The sequence below is a fragment of the Bos mutus genome, chromosome 6, assembly GCF_027580195.1.
Source record: "Bos mutus isolate GX-2022 chromosome 6, NWIPB_WYAK_1.1, whole genome shotgun sequence".
Taxonomy (NCBI): Eukaryota; Metazoa; Chordata; class Mammalia; order Artiodactyla; family Bovidae; genus Bos; species Bos mutus.
Window position 1 is genome coordinate 113,946,067 of NC_091622.1, and position 20,484 is coordinate 113,966,550.

At 60.8% G+C, this 20,484-nt stretch overlaps 1 protein-coding gene across 2 annotated transcripts in view; it reads right to left on the reverse strand.

The window, feature by feature from the left end:
* ABLIM2 (actin binding LIM protein family member 2) overlaps window positions 1–17,592 on the reverse strand; it is a 170,845-nt gene extending 153,253 nt beyond the window's left edge. The window contains exon 1 of one of the 2 annotated variants that reach the window (XR_011464570.1): window positions 17,458–17,592. The gene's annotated coding sequence lies outside the window, so the exon portion shown is untranslated. The other variant, XR_011464565.1, reaches the window with a different exon arrangement.
* Between the last annotated feature and the right edge of the window lie 2,892 nt (window positions 17,593–20,484).

The window sequence follows — 20,484 nt, forward strand, 5'->3', positions numbered from 1 at the left end:
TTTGGGAGAATGGCATTGGAACATGTATAATGTCATATGTGAAACAGATCGCCAGTCCAGGTTCAATGCATGAGACAGGGTGCTCGGGGATGGTGCCCTGGGATGACCCAGAGGGACAGGATAGGGAAGGAGGTGGGAGGGGGGTTCAGGATGGGGCACATGTGTACACCCATGCCTGATTATGGCAAAAACCACTATAATATTGTAAAGTAATTAGCATCCAATTAAATAAATTAATTTACAACAAAAAAATCAACGGCACTGCCTGCGTCCCTGTGGACATGCCTCCTACAAGGCTGGGTACCTGACCTGCAGCTCTCGCTGTCTGCACATCCTCTTCTCCTGTGACCCGGGAGGCCTGCATGAAGACAGCACTGGCCTCGAATCGCAGCTTTGCCTCGTCCAGCTGTGACCTCGGCCACCCCTCGCGCCCAACCCCAAAAGCCCTAAGCAGTTCTGAGGACTCTAACCAGGTCACAGGCACCTGAGTGCCCAGAGAAATAACGGCCCAAGTGAAGGCAAGCTGGAATCCTATGGCTTTTATAAGACCTGGGAAGACCCACAGGTCTGGGCCCCAGATGTGGCCAGCAGTTAATTACCAGTACCCCCGTCCCTCCTCGGTGAGACCACAGCCCACGGGGCCTCGCTCAGAGCCTGCCCTGCAATTGCCCTGCAGTTCATTTTCCTCACGGGGACCCAGGGAAATGGCCTTTGCCAAATATTAATAGGATTCGGGTCTATTCGCTCAAGCAGAACCAAGTCAATGGGATCTGAATATTTCTGCTTCCAGAGATGAGGGGAGGCTGGACCCGGCTGGGCCTGATGTTCCGAGCAGAGCTGGACGCGGGTTTGAGCACAGCGGGTCCCAGATAAAAGGAGGGCTGTGGCAAGGCGCTGGCTTGCCAGGCAGTCCGGGGATCCATCCTGAACTTTCTTTTGTCCACGTGCCTGGGACCAAGACTCCCAAACTTCCCAACTTGCAGCCTGCGTGTCTAGTGGTCGGTCGCCCCAGGCAGAGAATGATCCCAGCAGGAGGCAATAAAAACACCTGACCGCTGGACACGGCTGTCCTGATGCTGGCCAGGTAGCCAGTGACATTCCCCCCCACCCACCACTCTGACCCGGAGCCACAGATCGCGGGCCTGGTGCCGATACTCTGCAGACTGCTGCAGCCTGGAGCGGCGGCTGGAGCCGTGGGAAATACAAGGTTCTATTCCTGGCATGACCCTCTTTCCCAGAACTGGGGCAGGGAGGGCCGGGCCGCGGCCAGGGTCTCCATCGTGGCCCGAGACCCTCTCTGAGTCTCCGGGTCTCACCAGTCTACACTGGACCAAAGCCCGCTGCCGCGACCCACCCCTCACAGGCTCACTTCCCTGGCTGGAATGCCTCCAGAGGGCACTGCCCGGCATCGCCCAGCGGGGATGGACGATCCCCCTTCTGCCCCCAGCCATCTCTGCTCCCGAACAAAAGGACGCACAGGGCTGTGTCTGGGCCGCAAGGGCTCGTGGGGTCAGCTGCCAAGCACTGGGTCATGGGCGTCCCTGCTGCGGGGCAGGGAGGGGGCCCTGGCCTCCAAACTAGGGGCCACGCCTGGACCCCCAGTGGTCTCCCTGTACACCCGCCCCCACACAGCCCCCCAGGACAGGGTCAGTGTTCCTGTTTCAGCTTGCCAGGCCCCCAAGCCCTCTGCAAGGACGTGGGCCTGGTGTGGCCCTCGATGAGTCTGAGCTCTCAGGGAGGATGAGGCGCCGAGGAAGACGGATGGCCCAGCCACCCGTGTCCCCTCCGCACCCCTTGCCCCCACTCAGAGTAACCCGTCCTCCCCAGTCCTGGCCACACCTGCACTGGGGCTTTAACCTCCCCCGCCCCCATTCACAGATAACATGCTGAGATTGCTTGACGCCCCACCCCTGCCCTGGCTCAGCCTGCAGTCATGGGGGCGGGTGGGGGTGGGTCTAGCAGACCCCCAGGAGCCTATGGTCTCCACACTCCCTCCCTGTCCCCTCTCTGCATGCCGTGACTCCTCGGCCCCCTGTAGCCACATCACTGAGCACTTCCTGCCGGCAAGGTGATGTGCAAGGTACTGTGAGGGCAGACAGGGGATCACGGCGCCTGAGAGGCAGATGGCACCTTACCCAGGGCCTAGCGTGGGGCAGAGGCGTGAGTGAAACTCCCCACACACGCCCTATACGCTCACCTCTGCCCTTCTCCTACGGCTTTGTCTGACTCCTGCGTGGTGGGCCATCACCTCCTTCAGGAAGTCTGCCAGGATTTCTCTTTCACGACAGGTTGGTTCCCTGCCCTCTATCCGTTCCCCCACAGCCTCCTGGGGGAGTGCTTTTTCTCATGGTGTGTCTTTCCCACACGCTGTCCACCTCTTTCACCAGGCTAGAAGATTTTGGAGGGAAGAACTCCCTCAAGGTCACGTTCTGCACCAGGCCAAGGGCTCCACATGGTCAAATGAAACCACCTCCTCACCCCTACCCCCGGGGATGCTGGGTTGACTGTTGCCTGTCCATGAGACCCAGGAAGGTGGGGAGGGTCTCCTCCGTCGCCCGGGGGAAGGGGCAGGTCCTAATGGAGGAGATAGGAACGTTGGTGGGGGGAATCCAGGGAGCCACCTCCTCCCTGAAAACTGCTTTAAGGGGTTCCCAGGAGGAAGGCTGAGGCCCTGCTTTCCCTCCATCACCCCAAAATCCAGAGCAGAGCCCTGCTGAGGTCTCCTGGAGGCTGCAGGGGTGCCTGGGAGCGAGGCGAGGAGGGTATCAGGGGGCGAGAGGCCCCTGTGCGAGGGATGGGCAAGAATTACCCGCAGGGCCCCAGTCTCCAGCGAGATGTTCTCGCCGAGGTGCTGATCCTGGAGGTGGCAGACCGTACTTTGAGAGAGGGATTGTTTCTCTGCAAGTCTCTTTCAGAAGGCTGCCCTGCCCCCACCAGTCACCCCACACTGCCGCCCCCTCCAGGGGTGATGACATCATCCTGTCCCATGATGCCCCGGGCCAGTGGGAGGAGCGGGGAGAGCAGGCCCCCAGTTTACAAGGTGAGGTGTGGAGGAGAATCACTGACACACGGAGACGCTCGGAGCAGGGCTTCTGCTGGGCCCGGGGAGCCGGCTGACCCACATTTCTCGTGGGAGAGAGGATGCAGCTCAGCAGAACCCGGGATCCGGAGGAGCTCCCGCCACCAGCCAGGTCCCCAGAGCGGGTTTCTCAAGGTCACTTGGCCTCTGTGTGCCTACCTGTACGATGGGCAGTCACGGAGACCACTCCTGCAGCGTCGGAAGGACCCGAGCAGGGATGCTGTCGGGGGCGTTACGATGATCATTACGACCATTCTCTGCCACCGGTGATGTCAGAGCCCTCGGAAGCACGTGACCCCCAGTGCTCGGGTCAGAGGACCCAGTGGGGGAGACGCGTGCCCCCCAGTGCTCGGGTCAGAGGACCCAGTGGGGGAGACGCGTGCCCCCCAGTGCTCGGGTCAGAGGACCCAGTGGGGAGACGCGTGCCCCCAGTGCTCGGGTCAGAGGACCCAGTGGGGAGACGCGTGCCCCCAGTGCTCGGGTCAGAGGACCCAGTGGGGAGACGCGTGCCCCCAGTGCTCGGGTCAGAGGACCCAGTGGGGGAGACGCTGCGTGCCCCCCAGTGCTCGGGTCAGAGGACCCAGTGGGGGAGACGCGTGCCCCCCAGTGCTCGGGTCAGAGGACCCAGTGGGGGAGACGCGTGCCCCCCAGTGCTCGGGTCAGAGGACCCAGTGGGGGAGACGCGTGCCCCCCAGTGCTCGGGTCAGAGGACCCAGTGGGGGAGACGCGTGCCCCCAGTGCTCGGGTCAGAGGACCCAGTGGGGGAGACGCGTGCCCCCAGTGCTCGGGTCAGAGGACCCAGTGGGGAGACGCGTGCCCCCAGTGCTCGGGTCAGAGGACCCAGTGGGGAGACGCGTGCCCCCCCAGTGCTCGGGTCAGAGGACCCAGTGGGGAGACGCGTGCCCCAGTGCTCGGGTCAGAGGACCCAGTGGGGGAGACGCGTGCCCCCCAGTGCTCGGGTCAGAGGACCCAGTGGGGGAGACGCGTGCCCCCCACTGGGGAGCGGCATACGGGGTGCTGCCAGCTGGGAGCACCTCCCCCCTCACCAGCCGTGTGACCATGGGTCCTGCCCCCCATCTTAGTCCAGCTGCCGTCCCCCCACATCTGAAAATCGGGAGCAAGAATCCCCAACCCGCCGGGCTCTGTGGCATTCCAGACGGGGCCTGGATGACCTCTCCGCCCGCCCGCAGGTACCAGATGCCCCACAAATGGCAGACACTGAGCTCCATTAGACAAATCAATTGCTCCCATGGGCTCGGCTGCGCCACCAGCTGGGGGCTGGGGTGCCCAAGGTTGCCAGCACACACCCAGGTTATATTTAGCTCTCTGCTGGAGCCCTTCCAGGGCCGGGCAAGTTCTGCAGGGGACGCTGAATTTCAGACCAGCCCCCAACTCCTCATCGGCCACTGTGAAACCTCCTCCAGAGCCCACAGAAACTGCTCTCTCGCTTCTAACAGTAGATGACGTTATCCCAAGAGTATAAACACACACACACACACACACACACAAATCCCTGCATCATGTCGGTGCCACTCTAAGCCCTAGAGCCACAGTGAGAGTCCACCTCCCAAAATAGAGAATGCCATCCGGTCCCTGGAGCAGGAGCCGGCTGGTGCCAGGGGGTCAGACAGCTGCTCTCCACTCAAGCCTCTTGAGACCAATACTGAGCACACGCCTACCCCCACCCATCTCCCCCGCACATCCTTAAAATGAAGAAGCTGGGAAAATAAAACAGCCAAGCATCAGAAGAAAGAAAAAAAGGCAGAGTTGCCCGTAACTCTTGCATTTCAACGCGTTTTCTGCCTGTTTTGTAGATGACACTGTGTATAAAGTTGTGGACCCCATATTCTTCATCACCAGTGCTGACACACGCCTTGTACTCCTCCTTGACAATCGTATTAATGACTGCATAGTACTCCATCTTTTGTCACCAGTTCCGAGTGTGGTCTAGGAACCCTGGAGTCACCAGCAGGCAAGCAGGGCGCCGGCCGGGTCGAAGCCGTGCTCATAATAAGACTGAGATGTTATTTTCCTCCATCGCTCCCTCTCCCTCCCAAATGTACGCTGGGGTTTGCCCGAGGCCCTGTGACACGCGGCCTCACAGCTGACAGAACACAGGCCGGACACAGGCTCCAGCCACCGCCCATTAGCCAGACGTTAACAAGATTTGCACAGCTGTAAAGCAAGGCCGGTCTGTTGCCTGAAAACACTCGTAGCTAACATACAACGGGCTATTTTCCTTATTCAATGAATTAAATATGCTTAAAAATTCTCCATTTTAATGTCTAATACACTATGGTTTTTCCAGTGGTCATGTATGGATGTGAGAGTTGGACTGTGAAGACAGCTGAGCGCTGAAGAATTGATGCTTTTGAACTGTGGTGTTGGAGAAAACTCTTGAGAGTCCCTTGGACTGCAAGGAGATCCAACCAGTCCATTCTGAAGGAGATCAGCCCTGGGATTTCTTTGGAAGGAATGATGCTAAAGATGAAGCTCCAATACTTTGGCCACCTCATGTAAAGAGTTGACTCACTGGAAAAGACTCTGATGCTGGGAGGGATTGGGGGCAGGAGAAGGGGACAACAGAGGATGAGATGGCTGGATGGCATCACGGACTTGATGGACATGAGTTTGAGTGAACTCCGGGAGTTGGTGATGGACAGGGAGACCTGGCGTGCTGCAATTCATTGGGTCGCAAAGAGTCAGACATGACTGAGCGACTGAACTGAACTGAACTGAACTGAACACTTGTTTAGTCGCTCAGTCGTGTCCGACCTTTTATGACCCCACCAGGCTCCTCTGTCCATGGGATTTCCCAGCAAGAATACTGGAGTGGGCTGCCATTTCCTTCTCCAGGGGGATCTTCCCAATGCAGGGATTGAACCCGAATCTCCTGCATTGGCAGGCAGATTCTTTACCACTGAGCCACAAGGGAAGCCCTGTCTAATACACTAAATATCGATAAATACAATGCACTTAAACAAAAGCTCTTTGGGGTCCTCAGTAATTTTTTGAGCGAAGGGGTCCTAAGCCCTCAAAGCTGGAGAACAGCTGCTACGTATGGGCAGATAGATGGACAATAATTTCCTGACTCAGCATCTCTGGCTGGACACTCACTCTGCAGAGCCTGTGACCCCCTGCAGTGAAGGAGTTTTTATGCACCAATCATATCTGTGTTTCAGAACCCTTCTTCAGAAGATTCCGGAGAGCTGCCTTCTTCTACTGAAGGCATGAACGTATTTAAGGCTCAATGCATCTCGCCTAGCTGCTCCCAAGAGACAGCACACACCCAGTCAGAGGCCCCTGAGGCCATCAGCTCTGGGGACTGTGGGATGTTTACATTCAGCTGACTTGAGACGTACAATTTTTATCCTCTGAGAGGTCTTTTCTCTAACCCTTGGATCTTCTACAGACCCCATAAGGAGGGGTAAAAATGGGTTTCAGTCTCAGAAACAGAATGTTCAAGAAGCTGCCCAGGAAAGCCAAATGATGCCTCCCCAACAATATACTTGGGTCCTTATCCCTAAGATCCATGGGTGTGACATCATAAGGTTAAAAAATGGGGCGGTTGGTCTTTGCAGATGGGATACAGTTAAGGACCCTGGGATGGGAGGGTCACCCTGGGTTACGGGCCCCAAGCTCACTCGCCAGCATCCTCAGAGACAGAGGCGGAGGGAGACCTGCCCACACACTTGGACGGGGCGGCGGGCGATCTGAAGGTGCTGGAGACGGAGACACTGGCTTTGAGGTGCAGGTGACGCGGCCACAAGCCAGGGAGTGCCGGCAGCCTCTGGCAGCTACGGAGACGCAGAGAGGACTCCCCCAGCACCTGCGGAGGCGGCCCCGCCCTGCCGAGACATGGCTTCAGCCCAGTGACATGGATTTTGGACTTCAGGCCTCCAGAACTGGGAGAGAATAAGTTCCTGCTGTTTTAGCCCTGAGGTTTACAGAGCTTCACGCCAGCGGTCCCCCTCCAGTATCGGGGACTGCCTCCCCGCTCTGTCAGCCCCGTTCCCTGGGCACCAGGTCCTAGAAAACCTTGCCCTGAACTGCAGGGTGTCCCCCAAAGGGCCTGCTTAGGGGCTTGGTGTGTGCGCTCTTGCCAGCGATTTTAATTCCTCTCAACTCCTTTTCAGAGGCCATCGGCTGCCTGGGTGCTCCGCCCAGCAAGCTACTCTCAGAGAAGGAATCTGGGGGGTCAGGTCAGGGGGCGGGGGCTGACGGAGGAAGACGAGGTGGCCGCAGCAAGGGCAGAGCAAAGCTCTCACGTGGCAGGTGCAGGGAGTGGGGGTCCCGGCTCGGTCGGAGGGGAAAGAGTGAGGCGGGGTGATGGCGGGGCCTGGCGGGAGAGGCCAGGCGACGCGGAGCTCTGGCAGGGACCCCTGCCTGAGGAAGCCAGAGGCGGCCCTGGGGAGCCCTGGCAGGGCCACCGGTGTTCCTCAGCAGGAGGACCTGCCCTGTGGTCACGCTTCATGTGTGCCCCAGGCCCAGGCCACACCCCACACCCGTCAGAGGCAGCCAGGGAGGCGCCTGGCTGGACGCTGGGCTTCTGCACACAGATCTCGTTTCCTGATTTCCAAGGCATATCAGGGGTGTGTTCAAGGGAACCGGCGCCTGTAGCCCTGAACCCCATGGCTACGCTTCAAGTGCTTGGCAGAAGCAGCCGGGCTCAGAGCTGGAGGAGAATGGCGGGATGTAGGCAGCTGGCGAGAAGCGTGTCACGGGGTCGGCGTGGCCACGGCCAGAGCAGCAGCAGGAAGGTGCCGGCGGGTCCTGGCCCGGCCCAACGGCCCCCCTGCTGCCCGGCCTGATATGCTGCGGTGGGCTCACAGCCCCTGCCCAGCCCAATGGCCCCCTCGCTGCCTGGCCCGGCCCTTCCTGGGTGACTGGCTAGCTCCGGCCACCCTGGACAGTCCGCTGATCCTCCGTGACCTCCGCCCCTGCGTCTGCCGGCCACCTCTCCCACGTGAGCGCCCAGGTCTGGCTCAGCCTCGCCGCCCCGAGTCCCTGCACTCCAGGGGTGTCGGACTGTACTCTCCCCGTGACGCTGACCCTCGCGGGTGCTCAGTAGACACCCCCGGAGGCAGAGGCAGCCTGAGGGGCAGGCGGTGGCACCGAGTCATGCGGTGGCTCCAGAAGCCCTTCAGTTTACAGACAGGCTGTCCTTCCTGCGCCTTCAAAGCCAGCCACGCCACACCCCGTCTCCTCTCCGACCTCTGCGTCTGCCATCACCTCCCCTCTTCTCTGACCCTCCTGTCTCCTCCTTTGCAGGCTCCTCGAGATGGCACTGGCCCCCCCTGGAACCCCCCAACTGCAAGATCTCTTTAATCCTATCCTCAAGGTCCCTTTTGCCACGTGCGTTAATGTATCCAACCTGTCTGGGGATGAGGCCAGGGGCATCCTTGGGGGCCGCTACTCAGAGACGAAGCAACTCAGAGAGGGGCCGTGTCCACCTGCCGGTCACAGAGCAACTAGAAGCAGGCACACAGCCTCTCCTGAGCCCCCGGCTCCAGGTCCTGTCCACTGGTCCTGAGGATGGAGGCAAGGGTCTTGGACATTCTGGGTTCTGGGAGGAGGAATTCCAGCACCAGGGCGTGGGGAGGGGGAGAGAAGGTGGCAGGAGAAAACACACGCGTTTGGGGGAATCACTAGCGAGGACAGCGCTCTGTGCACAGTCAGCTCAGTCGCTCAGTCGTGTCCGACTCTTTGCATGGCCTGCAGCACGCCAGGCCTCCCTGTCCATCACCGACTCCCTGAGTTTACTTAAACTTATGTCCATCACGCTGGTGATGCCATCCAACCATCTCCTCCTCTGTTGTCCCCTTCTCCTCCTGCCCTCAATCTTTCCCAGCATCAGGGTCTTTTCAAATGTGCACAGTAGGGGCTCAATAAACCAAGTAAACAGGCATTCTAGGACAGCCTTGAGCCCTCGAGGGGCTGCCAGTGGCAGGCATCAGAGGTTCCCCGACAGGATTGAGGCTGAGAACAGCAGTGGACGGCTGACGCTGGACCGTATCCGGACCCGTGGGCCCTCTGTGGGCACAGTGGCTGTGTGGTGACACTGGCCCTCACCCTGCCTCAGGGCTCCCCTGCATGGCTGTGGACAGTCACACCGTGCAGTGTGTGTGTGTGTGGGGGGGGTGGTCACGATCCCAGGACCAGCCACCACCCCAGTCCAGGACAACAGAGGCCCCAGGGTCCTGCTGGTTCTTCGGAGCGTTCTGCATGGTCCCTGAGCAGGACTGAGCCCCCGCAGCCCGCAGCAGACACCCACCCATCCAAATGCCCCATGGCTCTCCCCCTCCACGCCCCAGTCCTCCCCCTTCTGCTTCCTGGGACCACCTCCCAGGTAAACCCCCTGCAGCCTCAGCCTAGTCACTCAGAACATAAAGGTGGGGATGGGGCCCCTGGGAGCATTTGCCACTCCAGTCGCCAAACTGACATGAGGGGCCACAGGGTGGTCCTTGTAATTTTTCCTTCTTAGAACTTCACGCCCAACTGCAGCACTAACCAGGGCCTTGGAGATGCCATTTTCCAGCAAGATCCTGGGGCCCCTGACATCCAAGCAGAAGCAGGAGGTCAGAGCAGCAGGTCAGAGAGGCCTGACCGTGAGTCCTCAACCAGGATGAGGGCAAACAGACAGGGGGTGGGGGGCTGGGCATGAAGCGGGGACCCAAGCTCCATCCATCATCCATCCTCCACTGGAGGCTGTTCATGGAGCCCTGACTCGAGGCGGCCTGCGAGGACTCGGGAGGGGGATCCACTTGGCTCAGCCCGGCGGGTGTGCATGGCGGGGCCACTGGGCACTGGCTGGAGTCGGGTGGCCAGATCTCTCCAACCCCTCGTTCTGTGTGTGAAGAAACCCAAACCCCAGGCCATGGGGTTTGTGCAGGGGGCCGGGCGGAGCCCCTGTGTGTGTGCTGAGGACAGCCCCGCAGGACTGAGTCGGGGCTGATGCCCAAAACACCGCTCAGAACCTGGGAGCAGGCAGCTCTCCGGGGACTGGGCTTCTCCTGACCTCGGCACTGGGCAGGGAGTGTAAAACAGCATCGGGTGGGCTGGGCAGGGCAGGCAGGAGAACCAGCAACACAGGAAGAGCTGTGAACTGGCTGGCCATGCCAGCTGACGCCACAGCGGGCCTTACAGGCTTTGCCTCGAGCCCTGGGACATCGTGTCTGGCTGTAACAACAAAAAAAAACACCCCAGGCCCCTGGCCCCACAGCCCACGGTCAGTCCGGAAAAGCAGGTGCTATTACCTCCACCCGAGAGGCAGGGAAGCCGAGGCCAAGAGCAGTTGTGCAGCCTGGTGGCCGGGACACTCTAGCAGGTGACAGCTGGGACTGGCACTCAGGTGTTCTGACCCCAAAGCCCTCGAGGCATCAAGCAAGACCACTTCCCTTGTTGCTCAGAAATCTCCAGCCAAGGCAACATGGCCCACGAAATCCCCCAATACATCACTGCAACAGAACTGGTTCAGCCTGGGTCTGGCTCCCCACTAGCCTGGAAGTCCCCCTGTCCCCACCCTGGGTAGGAGACACCGGCAGGGGTCAGAGCACACCTCCCCCTCCCCAGGCCTTCCTCTGAACTCGGACTCAGCTGCTCTGCTGGTTTGGATACCAGGCAGATGTCCACAGAGGTGGCTTCCCTGGCAGGCTGCAGAGAAAGGCCCTTAAGCGGGCCGCACCCCCCCCCCCCCGGCATGATGGGCCACGTGCTTCCTGCCGTGAAACCGTCAGATGAGGTCCACGTGGCCCAGAAGGGTGATCCGAGACTTCACGGCTCACACGGCGTGTTTCTCTGAACGGACGACGGCTGAGCCTCAAACTCAGACGATCTCCCCGCTGCAGTGGGCGGGGGGGGGGCGGGGGGCGGGGGGCAGGTGGTCAGAAGAAAGCAGGTCACACCCCTGAGAACGGCGGTGGCCCTTGTTTTTTCAGACGGGTACACTGAGGCCCAGAGAGGGAAGTCAGCTGGCCCAAGGTCACACAGAGGTCTGGCAGGTGGGCCTGAGAGTCCGGGGAGCTCAGACACTAACGGGACGGTTGATGCCGGCGAGGCTGGAGCTGGAGAAGCCGGGGATGGCCGTGAATGCTGCCTCCATCAGGAGCGGTCAGTTCCAGGAGACCCCAAGGGCCCAGCAGAGGGGACAGCAAGGCCAGGGGTCAAGGTTACAGGGAGGTGTGTGGATTCGCACGGTGACCCTCTCGCGGTCTGAGCGGTCCATCCCCAAGTGGGTCCCTGGGGCCGAGCCATGACCCTGGACAGGAGCGCACTGGAGACGCAGAGCACGTCCTCAGGAGCAGACAGGGCTGGGCTGGGGCTGGCTCTGCCTTCCCAGCTACGCCAGCAAGTGCCACACCTTGGAACGGGGCCAGGCTCCTCGGCTCAGGTGAGGACATTGGCTGTGACTCCCCGCCCCACGCTGTCACCAGAAAGCATCATCATGAGGCCCCCAGGGGATCAAGCCTCACCCACCCCAAACACTCAGCCACACGTCACGAAGTCACCATTGCAGCCCCTAATGCACTCAGGGGAACAGACAGACAGCGCCACCCCTCCCCCACCGCCAGCTGGACACACCAGGATTCAAATCCAGCTGTCATTCACCAGTGGTGGGGTGTGATGCCCGGCGCCCTCCTGGGCGTCCACCTCCCCATCTATAGGCGGGGACACCCCAGCCACCCTGAGAAGCCCTCGGCGGAGCAGGGCCTGAGGGCAGGCCCCACGAGCCGTGGCACCCTGACACTGAAGCAGGGTGCTGCCCGACACCCTAGAGACCTTGGCGATGGAAACATCCCCGGGTAAACAAACACGCAGCACTCAGGTTACTCTGCCCTGCGTCTGAGTGGCCAGAGGCGGCCCGGCGGGTTGGCACCCCTCTGACTAGGGCCCACAGCAGCTCGCGAGACCACACGATCACCAGGAAACATGAGCTGCCAACCCGAGCTTTCCTGTCCCAACTATTTTATCTGCTTCTCCAGCCTCTTCAGAAGCCATGAAATTAAAAGACGCTAACTCCTTGAAAGAAAAGTTATAACTAACCTAGACAGCGTATTAAAAAGCAGAGACATTACTTTGCCAACAAAGGTCCATCCAGTCAAAGCTATGGTTTTTCCAGTAGTCATGTATGGATGTGAGAGTTGGACCATAAAGAAAGCTGAGCACCAACGAATTGATGCTTTTGAACTGTGGTGTTGGAGAAGAGTCTTGACTGCAAGGAGGCCCTTGGACTGCAAGGATATCCAACCAATCCAACCTAAAGGAGATCAGTCCTGAATATTCATTGGAAGGACTGATGCTGAAGCTGAAACTCCAATACTTTGGCCACCTGATGCGAAGAGCTGACTCATTCGAAAAGACCCTGATGCTGGGAAAGATTGAAGGCAGGAGGAGAAGGGGATGACAGAGGATGAGATAGTTGGATGGCATCACTGACTCAATGGACATGAGTTTGGGTATGCTCCGGGAGTTGGTGATGGACAGGGAGGCCTAGCGTGCTGCAGTCCATAGGGTCATAAAGAGTCGGACACAACTGAGCGACTGAACTGAACCGAACTGAGCCTCTCCTGCATACCAGGCACTTGGGACCCTAGGTCCCTATGGAGACCCCAGAAGAGGTAGCATCAGAGGCTCGGAGAGGTCTGAGGATCCCATGCTAGCAGGCGGCAGAGCTGGAATCTGAGCCCAAGGAAGAGCCCGTGTCTGCAGCGCAGGGGCTGTCTGACCCAGGGACCAGAGTCAGGCATCCAAGCAGCTCAGGGTCCCAACAGCTGGCCTGGCCCTGAGGCCCACCAGCAGGACAGACCCTTCCCAGAGGCTCCACCCCACCCTGCCGGCTCCCTGTACCACCAGACTTGCCGACTCCCTCGTGCCAGCTCACAGCTCTCCCATAAGACAGCCGACACTCTGGAGGGTCAGGGTGTCTGACCGGTGACTTGTCCAGAGTGCAGGTCACACTCTCTTTGCTGAGACAGTAAGACTGGGCTTTCTAAGAGTTAACCCAAGTCAGGACGTGGGTCCAGAGAACATGCCGACTGCCCCCAAACCACTTCTTTGGACAGAAACCAGAAAGATTCGAAACGTCTCAGGTGGCGGGTTAGGAAGTGACCACAGATGCGAAGGACCAATAGTTTGAAGGTGAGGATTCCCAGGCTGTCCCAGAGCTCCCGGTTCCGGGGCAATGACCACTTCCTTAGATGCAATTTCAGATGAATTTCTGAGTCAGGCTGATTAAGCGTCTGCCTGCAATGTGGGAGACCTGGGTTCGATCCCTGGGTTGGGAAGATTCTCTGGAGAAGGAAATGGCAACCCACTCCAGTATTCTTGCCTGGAGAATCCCATGGAGGAGGAGCCTGGTGGGCTACAGTCCATGGGGTCGCAAAGAGTTGGACACAACTGAGCAACTTCACTTTCACTTTCACACCTAAGTCAGATGGTGTCAGCCATGGAAACTGGGCACCTGTGTTAAGATCCGAACACTGCCAACCGGGAGACCTCCATTCGAGCAAAGGAGGGCCCCTGCAGATGCAATCACCCAACCTGACACCAACTCATGGGCTTTGGAAGCAGCACGAGCCCACCTTGGACCCGGAACCAATGCCCTTCTTGTTTCAGATTCCTCATTGCAAAAGGTAAGCGCACACAGTGAGAAAAAAAAAAAAAAAAGCTGGGGAAGGTGACAGGAAGCATAAAGACGCCGTGGGGGAACACTAGCTCTTTCGCCGCCTCCAACAGAGGGACGCCCTGGACGGCACGACGACTTCCTTCTGGCCTGCTCCCTGCGCCGCTTCATAGCGCGGAGGTCGCATAGGACGCACCATTTTGTCCTCGGCTGTTTTCTAAATGAAGCTTTTCTTCAGCACTTTCTCCTAACGTGAGAAACTCCAATCACACAGGTAACGAGAACGTTCTCGCCACCCCCCTCCTGCAGGAGGGCACGTTTCAGGAAGACACGATGCCGCTTGCTCTGGTCTACAGCTGAGCCCCAGGCCTGGGGCAGCGCTGGGTACACAGCAAGGGCTTAGGAAACATAGGTCAACCTGACAAAGGACCCACGGCCCATGTCCCGTCGCTCCCCACCACATACACGCAGCAGGTTTCTGACTTTCTGCCGCTGTTAGGGATGCTGTGGTGAATGTCTCTGCGGTGACGGCAGAGCCCTGCCTTGGATTAGAAATGTGTTTTTCTCTGTTTCAAAGGCCGGGGCTGCACCAACTGGAGCAGAGGACCGGGGCTCGGGCTCTGCGTCTACCGCACACTCTCCTGGCTCCGGGACAGCTGCCTTTCCTTCCCCGGGGCTCGGTTTCCCCTCCGTGTGGGTGGGTGGGCTAGGACTGGAGCACCCCCCAGGCCCCTTCCAGCTCTGCGTTCCTAACCCATCAGCCACGGGAAAAGAAGACGGCTGAGCTGCCACCCAGCTTTCCACCTGGCCCTGCCCTCCCCTTCTGGGCTGAACTGCATCCCTCCTGCAAATCCAAAATCCAGTACGACTGGTGTCCTTTTAGGAAAAGAGAAGGACACAGACCCACACAGAGGGAAGGCCATCTGAGGACACAGGGAGGAAATGGCCACTTGCAAGATGAGGCAAGAAGCCGCAAGAAACCAGCCCTGCCCACACCTCCATCTCAGACTTCCAGCCTCCAGAAGTGTGAGAAGATACAGTTCTGTTGCTTAAGCTGCACGGTCAGTGGGCACCTTGTTACGGCAGCCCTGGCAGACTAATGTAAACACGCCCCCCATGAAACTCACCTGGGAGAATCCTGCCCACCAGACCTGCAGCCACCCGGGCAGGACACACAGGCGCCAAGAAAGCACAGACCCAGTGCCCAGAGGTGGCAGAGTTGGCTCTGGAGCCCCTCTGAGCTCAGGCTCGTCCCTCTGCCCCACCTTGCCCTGCCCCTCCGTGACTCCACGGACTGGGACGCCAGGAGACCACCACCAGGCTCACCGTCGTCTCCTGGGCCCTACCTGGGCTCTGGGACAATGCCAGCCTTCCCTGGGGAGAGCGTCAGGGGACCTGCCCTCGTGGACGAGGGAAGCCCCTGACCTGCCAGATGTGCACAGTGGCCAGACGTGAGAGGTGTGCGCCAGCAGTGCACACAGAGCCGAAGGGGCTCCCTCCATACGGCAGGGAAAGCGGGGCACGGGTGACTGTAAACAGAACGCAGCTCGCGCGCCATCAGGCTCATCTGACGCAGAGTGCCAGCTCCTCCCGCCCCACCATGCTGCTTCCTCATCTCCCTGAACACTTGAAATGAATGCGCAACGAAGCAAGTAGGCACGGGGCCCTCTCAAAGGTGCCCTGAGTTACCAGACTGAAGGAAGGCACGCCCACAGCCTGCACGGCATAAAGGAAAGGGGAGCCTCCCACCCGGGGCCATGGTTCAGGCCCCCTCAGGTGCTGACCGTCGGCTGGTCTGGGCCGCTGGAGACTGGACCACGGGCTCCCAGTCACACCTGCTGGCGCCCAGCTCTGGGATGATGCCAGCCTTCCCCGGGGAGGGCCAACAGGGGACCTGCCCCTGTGGATGAGGGAAGCCCCTGACCTTCCAGATGTGCACAGGCGCCCAGCACCAGGACCACCGTCTGCTCTCTCCCATCGTGATTGTGGGTGAAAATTTTACTGCTGTGCAGGTCGCGGGCCGGGCCATGAGCGACAGGTGGAGGGTCGGTGTGCCCACTGCCCGACCCAGAGGGCTGACTGACTCAGGCTGAGGTTCACCGACCCGCATGAGCCACCAAGGGAGGACCCACTACGTGCGGGATTTCCCACTATTACCTCATCCTCTCCACGGGGGCAACGATACTGCTTTCAGGAAGCCAAGCTCAGGAAGCGGTCACGCAGTGTCCAAGACCAGCAGGCGGACACTATGATTCAAACTCCAGTCTCCTTGCCCTCTGATCCCCCCAGGGCCCCTGGTGCCCACCTACCCCTGCTCCCAGAACAACCACAAATGAGGGGGGAAATGCCAGGGTTCCTTCCAGGGCTCCAGAGATCGGAGGGATCAATTACGGTGGAGGAGAGCCTAAAATTACCTGGTGCACCCTGCCATTACCCTCCCCCCACCTACCATTAGATAAATGTGTCTGGAGGCTCTGCCAAGGGGGGGTGCCCTGCTCCCCAGCCACCTCCAAAGAACAGGTTGGCCCTTTCAGAAATCCTCTTCTAGAGAAGTCTGCCTCCTCCAGCCTGCCATTTGCTCTCAGCTTCTCTCTCAACTCCCACTGCCCGTGTGGTCCCTGCTTCCTCAACTAGGAGGGGGAGGGGACAGATTCCTCTTGGCAGGAGGGGGGCGCTCCTGGGAAACATAGGTCAGTAAGTGGTCCCTAAAGGCACACTCCCTCCCCAGTTCTATTTGCTCCCTACCCTCCCGCCCCACTGTCCCCAGGGAGGAATGGTTGTCTCCTCCGGTTTCCGCCGGTGGCCAGGGGTCCATACTGTAGTCTGCGGGTGAGACGGGCTCAAGGCAGGACACAGGAGTCAGGAAGCACCAGCTTCAAAACCCAGCCCCACTGCAAGACCTGAGCAAGTGACTCAAGCCTGGTGAGCCTCGGTCGCACCCTGGAAAATGGGGTGATGGCCTCTCCCTGCCGGGGAATGTAGGGACAAGCCCTCCAGCCAGGGCTGGGCCCCCAGAAGGCTCTCAAAACGGGGACTCTGGTCACTCCAGAGTCTCTCAGGAGACAAGGCCCCCCCAGCGGTAGGCCTCAGTTTCCCCAAGCGCACTAGGTGGTGGTGACGTGCGATTTTTCCAGCGCCGCACAGAGGCTGTCAGACCCTGCGGGTGCGGCCCCAGAGGCAGCAGCCTGGGTACGCAGTGGAGGGGACGAGGGGTCGGAGAGACCACGCGCGCGCATCGCGGAGGGCCGCACACAAACTGCGGGCTCCGCGCCCCCAAGTCTGCTCTGGACGAGCCCAAGGCGCCGGGGAGGGGGGTCGACCTGACGCTCCCCCCTCAACCCACCTACCCACCCAGGCGCTGCAGGAGTCACACAACGGCGGCGCCCCCCTGCCGCCAAGCCCTCAACCCCCGACCCGTGTCACACACCTCTCCGCCGCAGGGTCTACGGCAGCCGCGCGCCCTTCGCCCGGACCCTGCTGCGACCCCGCACGCCGGGGAGAAAAGCAAACGAGCGTCGCCGTCCAGGCAGCCCGGCGCAGCCAGGCGGTGCGGCGCTCGGGGAAAGGGGTCCCCGCCCCCCCGGGCGCAGGGACAGGGAGGGGGATGGGGGGCGCGCCTGACCTGCCACACTGCAAAGACCCTGGAGCGCAAGCCCGCTGCAGCCGCGGGGCGGCTTCCCGTCTGCAGGTGCAGGCATCCCAGCCCTGGCGGCGCCGCGATCCAGCTCGGGGAGGCCCCGGTTCCCCGCACACTCACCCGCGCTCATCTCAGCGGCAGTTCTGAGTCGGGTCGCCGGGGCGGGACGGCAGCCGGACGCTCGTGTCCGCAGGTGCAGCGCCTGCAGGCGGGATGGGCCGCCCGCCCGCCCGCAGCGCCGCCGCAGCCCCTCGGCGCGCCAGCCCCGCCCCGCAGGCCCCGCCCCACCCCGAAGCCCCGCCCCTCCCCGCCCCGCCCGGAGGCCCCTCTCGCCCCGCCCCTATACCGGATGCACTCTGGGAAATGTAGGCCCCGCGCCCCCTCCTCCTCGCTCGGCGCCACCTGCCGCCCCCAGGAATGGACTACGATTCCGGCAGGCTGCGCGGCCCGCGCATGCGCAGGTGGGCGACGCAGCTGCGTCCTCCCGCAGTCCAGTCGTGGGGGTCTCTGCGGAGCTGTCCGCGCGGCCTGGCTGGGTGGCTGGCGGCCTGGCCTTCGGCGGCTGCCAAGAGCCCACGAGCGGGCCAGGAGCGCGGCCGGGTGAGGCGCAACCTTGGTGCAACGAGCCGCACAGGGCCAACTCCCTCCCTCCCCAGTTTGCAGAAGAGAACCGAGGCGGGGGCAAGCGGGGGTAGGCAGGGTTTGCCCAGTTGCCCCGGCGAGGGACGAGGCCTGCGCTCCTGACCCCGGATCTAGGGCTCGGCGGCGGCGACCCGATGGCCTGCCCCAGGCTCCCGGAGCGCCGCACCGTCTGGCGCCGTGGTCTGACCCCGGTGGCCCAGTCTGCGGGCCCCCATCCCTCCCCCATCCGCAGGAGCCGACTGTCCTCTGTGACGTCAGTGACCTCCCTGGTCCAGCCCAGGGAAGGCCCGGGTCCCGGGTACAGCAGAGGGAAGGCCCTGGGTGGGAGCAAGGGGATCCCAGTGAGTTTCTGGTGCTCTTGGAAGGGGTGTTCGGGGGTGGGTGTGGAGGGTCTGGATTGGCCGGTTCAGAGGGTGGACTCCCTGGACCTTGCCCGGCCTGGTGGGGGAGAAGAGAGGGCTGGTCCCAGAAAATGTGAACTCTGAGCAGAAGCCTGAGGCAGGAGCACAGAACTCTTCCTCGGCCTCCAGCAGCGTCCACCTACTCCCAAGAGGGGCCGGCGGGGAGAAGAGAGGCCAGAGGACAGCAGCTCCTGGGGAGAACCAGCCATGGGCAATGCAGCCGGTTGGCCCAGCCCCACGCACCCTGGCAACCTGGAAAGCCTGGCTGGGCTGGCTGTTTGTGTAGCTGCCTGGCTCCAAGCCTGTCTGCTGGGGCCTTTTGCCCAGAACACGAGTGGATGTGATGATGGAAGGACACTCACAGGGGTCAGGTGCCCTCTTCTCCACCCAACGGCCCTCTCAGCAGTGCAGATCTGAGCAGTCCCTGCCCCTCTGTGGGCATCAGGGCCCCACCCATGAAGTGGCCGAGTGGACGATCCACCATGGGTGAGAGCATTAAATTCTGGTGGTTAGTCCTGGCGAGGGCAGAGCCTGGCCAGTCAGGGTGGGCGCTTGGGAGGTCTGACCCCCTCGTGGGGAGCCTGGTTTCTTCTCCGTGTGCATTGTTAGACTGTGAATAGTCCCCGCCTCTCTAGATACTTCTGAGGCCCCCAGGGGCTAATGCGCGCTGGGCCCCAGCAGCAGCTAAGATCAATAGCTGTGTTTGATATTATCATGCAGTTGTTATCCCTTCTCAGTGACTTGTATAAGCCAGGCACAGAGTGGGCGTCCCACAGATAGCCTGCTGAGTAGAGGGAGGGAAGGAGAGAAGGGGTACCTTCCAGGCCATCACCCGGGGCAGCAGGCCAGACGCCCACCCAACATCACAGCACCCACCGCCCCCTCATGTCCTCTTTAGGAAGCTCGCCATCAAGTTCCCCATGGAAAGGGGTGGACGGGCCCTTGCTCCCAAGTCCCTGTGAGTCAGAGGGCAAGTGTGAGCGGCCTGCTTCCAGAGGTCCGCCCGACATGCGGTCACCCGGGGCCTCCCAGTGGAACCGGCCCCGCCTCTCTAACAGGCCCTTCAAATGGGGCAGGGACTGGGGAATCGTAGCCGTTCTCAACTCCTTGAGGCAGGAACCTCAGGGTCATGTGGTTCCAGCACATTCTTTCACTGGGGTAGAACCGAAGTCCCAAGGAAGTCCTGCCGGAGTCACACGGCAGATTGGCAGCGAGGGAGAACCCTGGTGTCTTGTAGCCACGCCTCTGCCCCCTGCCCTGGGCCGGCTGGTTCTCCCACAGGGGAGTTCCCCGCGGGCCAGGCCTGCCCGCTCGTCTTCCTCCGGCACGGTGCCCGCGGAGGCTGGGTGGTCTGGGTGGACGGAACCAGGTTTCAGTTGTCATCCGTGTGAACCAGGTGTGACCTCGGGCAACTCGTTCGCCCTCTCTTGTGTCTCAGCTTCCTCATCCCTCAAATAGCGCCTGACCCACAGGTTCTTAGGAGGATCCCATGAGTCATGTGAATAAAACAGTTCGAAGTGCAGAAACGCCAGAGTTCAGGGAACGATGGTTATCATCACATTCATTGTCATTGAAGCAGACCAGAGAGCAGTGTGGGACGTCGCCAGCCCTCGAAGGGTGTCGCCCTTGCTCACCTGTCCTCCATCCAGCCATCCACGCACCGTGCATTCAGTACCTTTAGTGAACTGGGCACTGTTTTAATAAAGAAAACAGAAATTTGTTTTCAAATTAGTCATTAATTCATTGTAGAAAGAGCCCTGAAGATGCCAGTGGCTACTCCCCACCTTCTCCTCCTGCCAGGCTCACGCCTGTGGGTGAAAGGAATGCCCTGGGGTGACCCAGCCCCCCGCTGCAGGCAGGGTAGAAGCCACACCTGCTCCTCGGCCCCTGTACCCCCAGACGTTCCCCTGGGGAAGTCCCCATCTCATTTCACAGGGACCCCTTTCCAGGCCGTCACGAGTGGGTGCCCCGGGTGGCCCCGCTGGCCCTCCACCCATTCCTTCCACCCTTGCCCCATCTTTCCTGCCTGAAGACTTAGCAGGTTTCTTTTGGTTTCCTCTTCCCCGTGATCCTAGAAACAGGGCCCTAGTCCATCTCCAGGCTT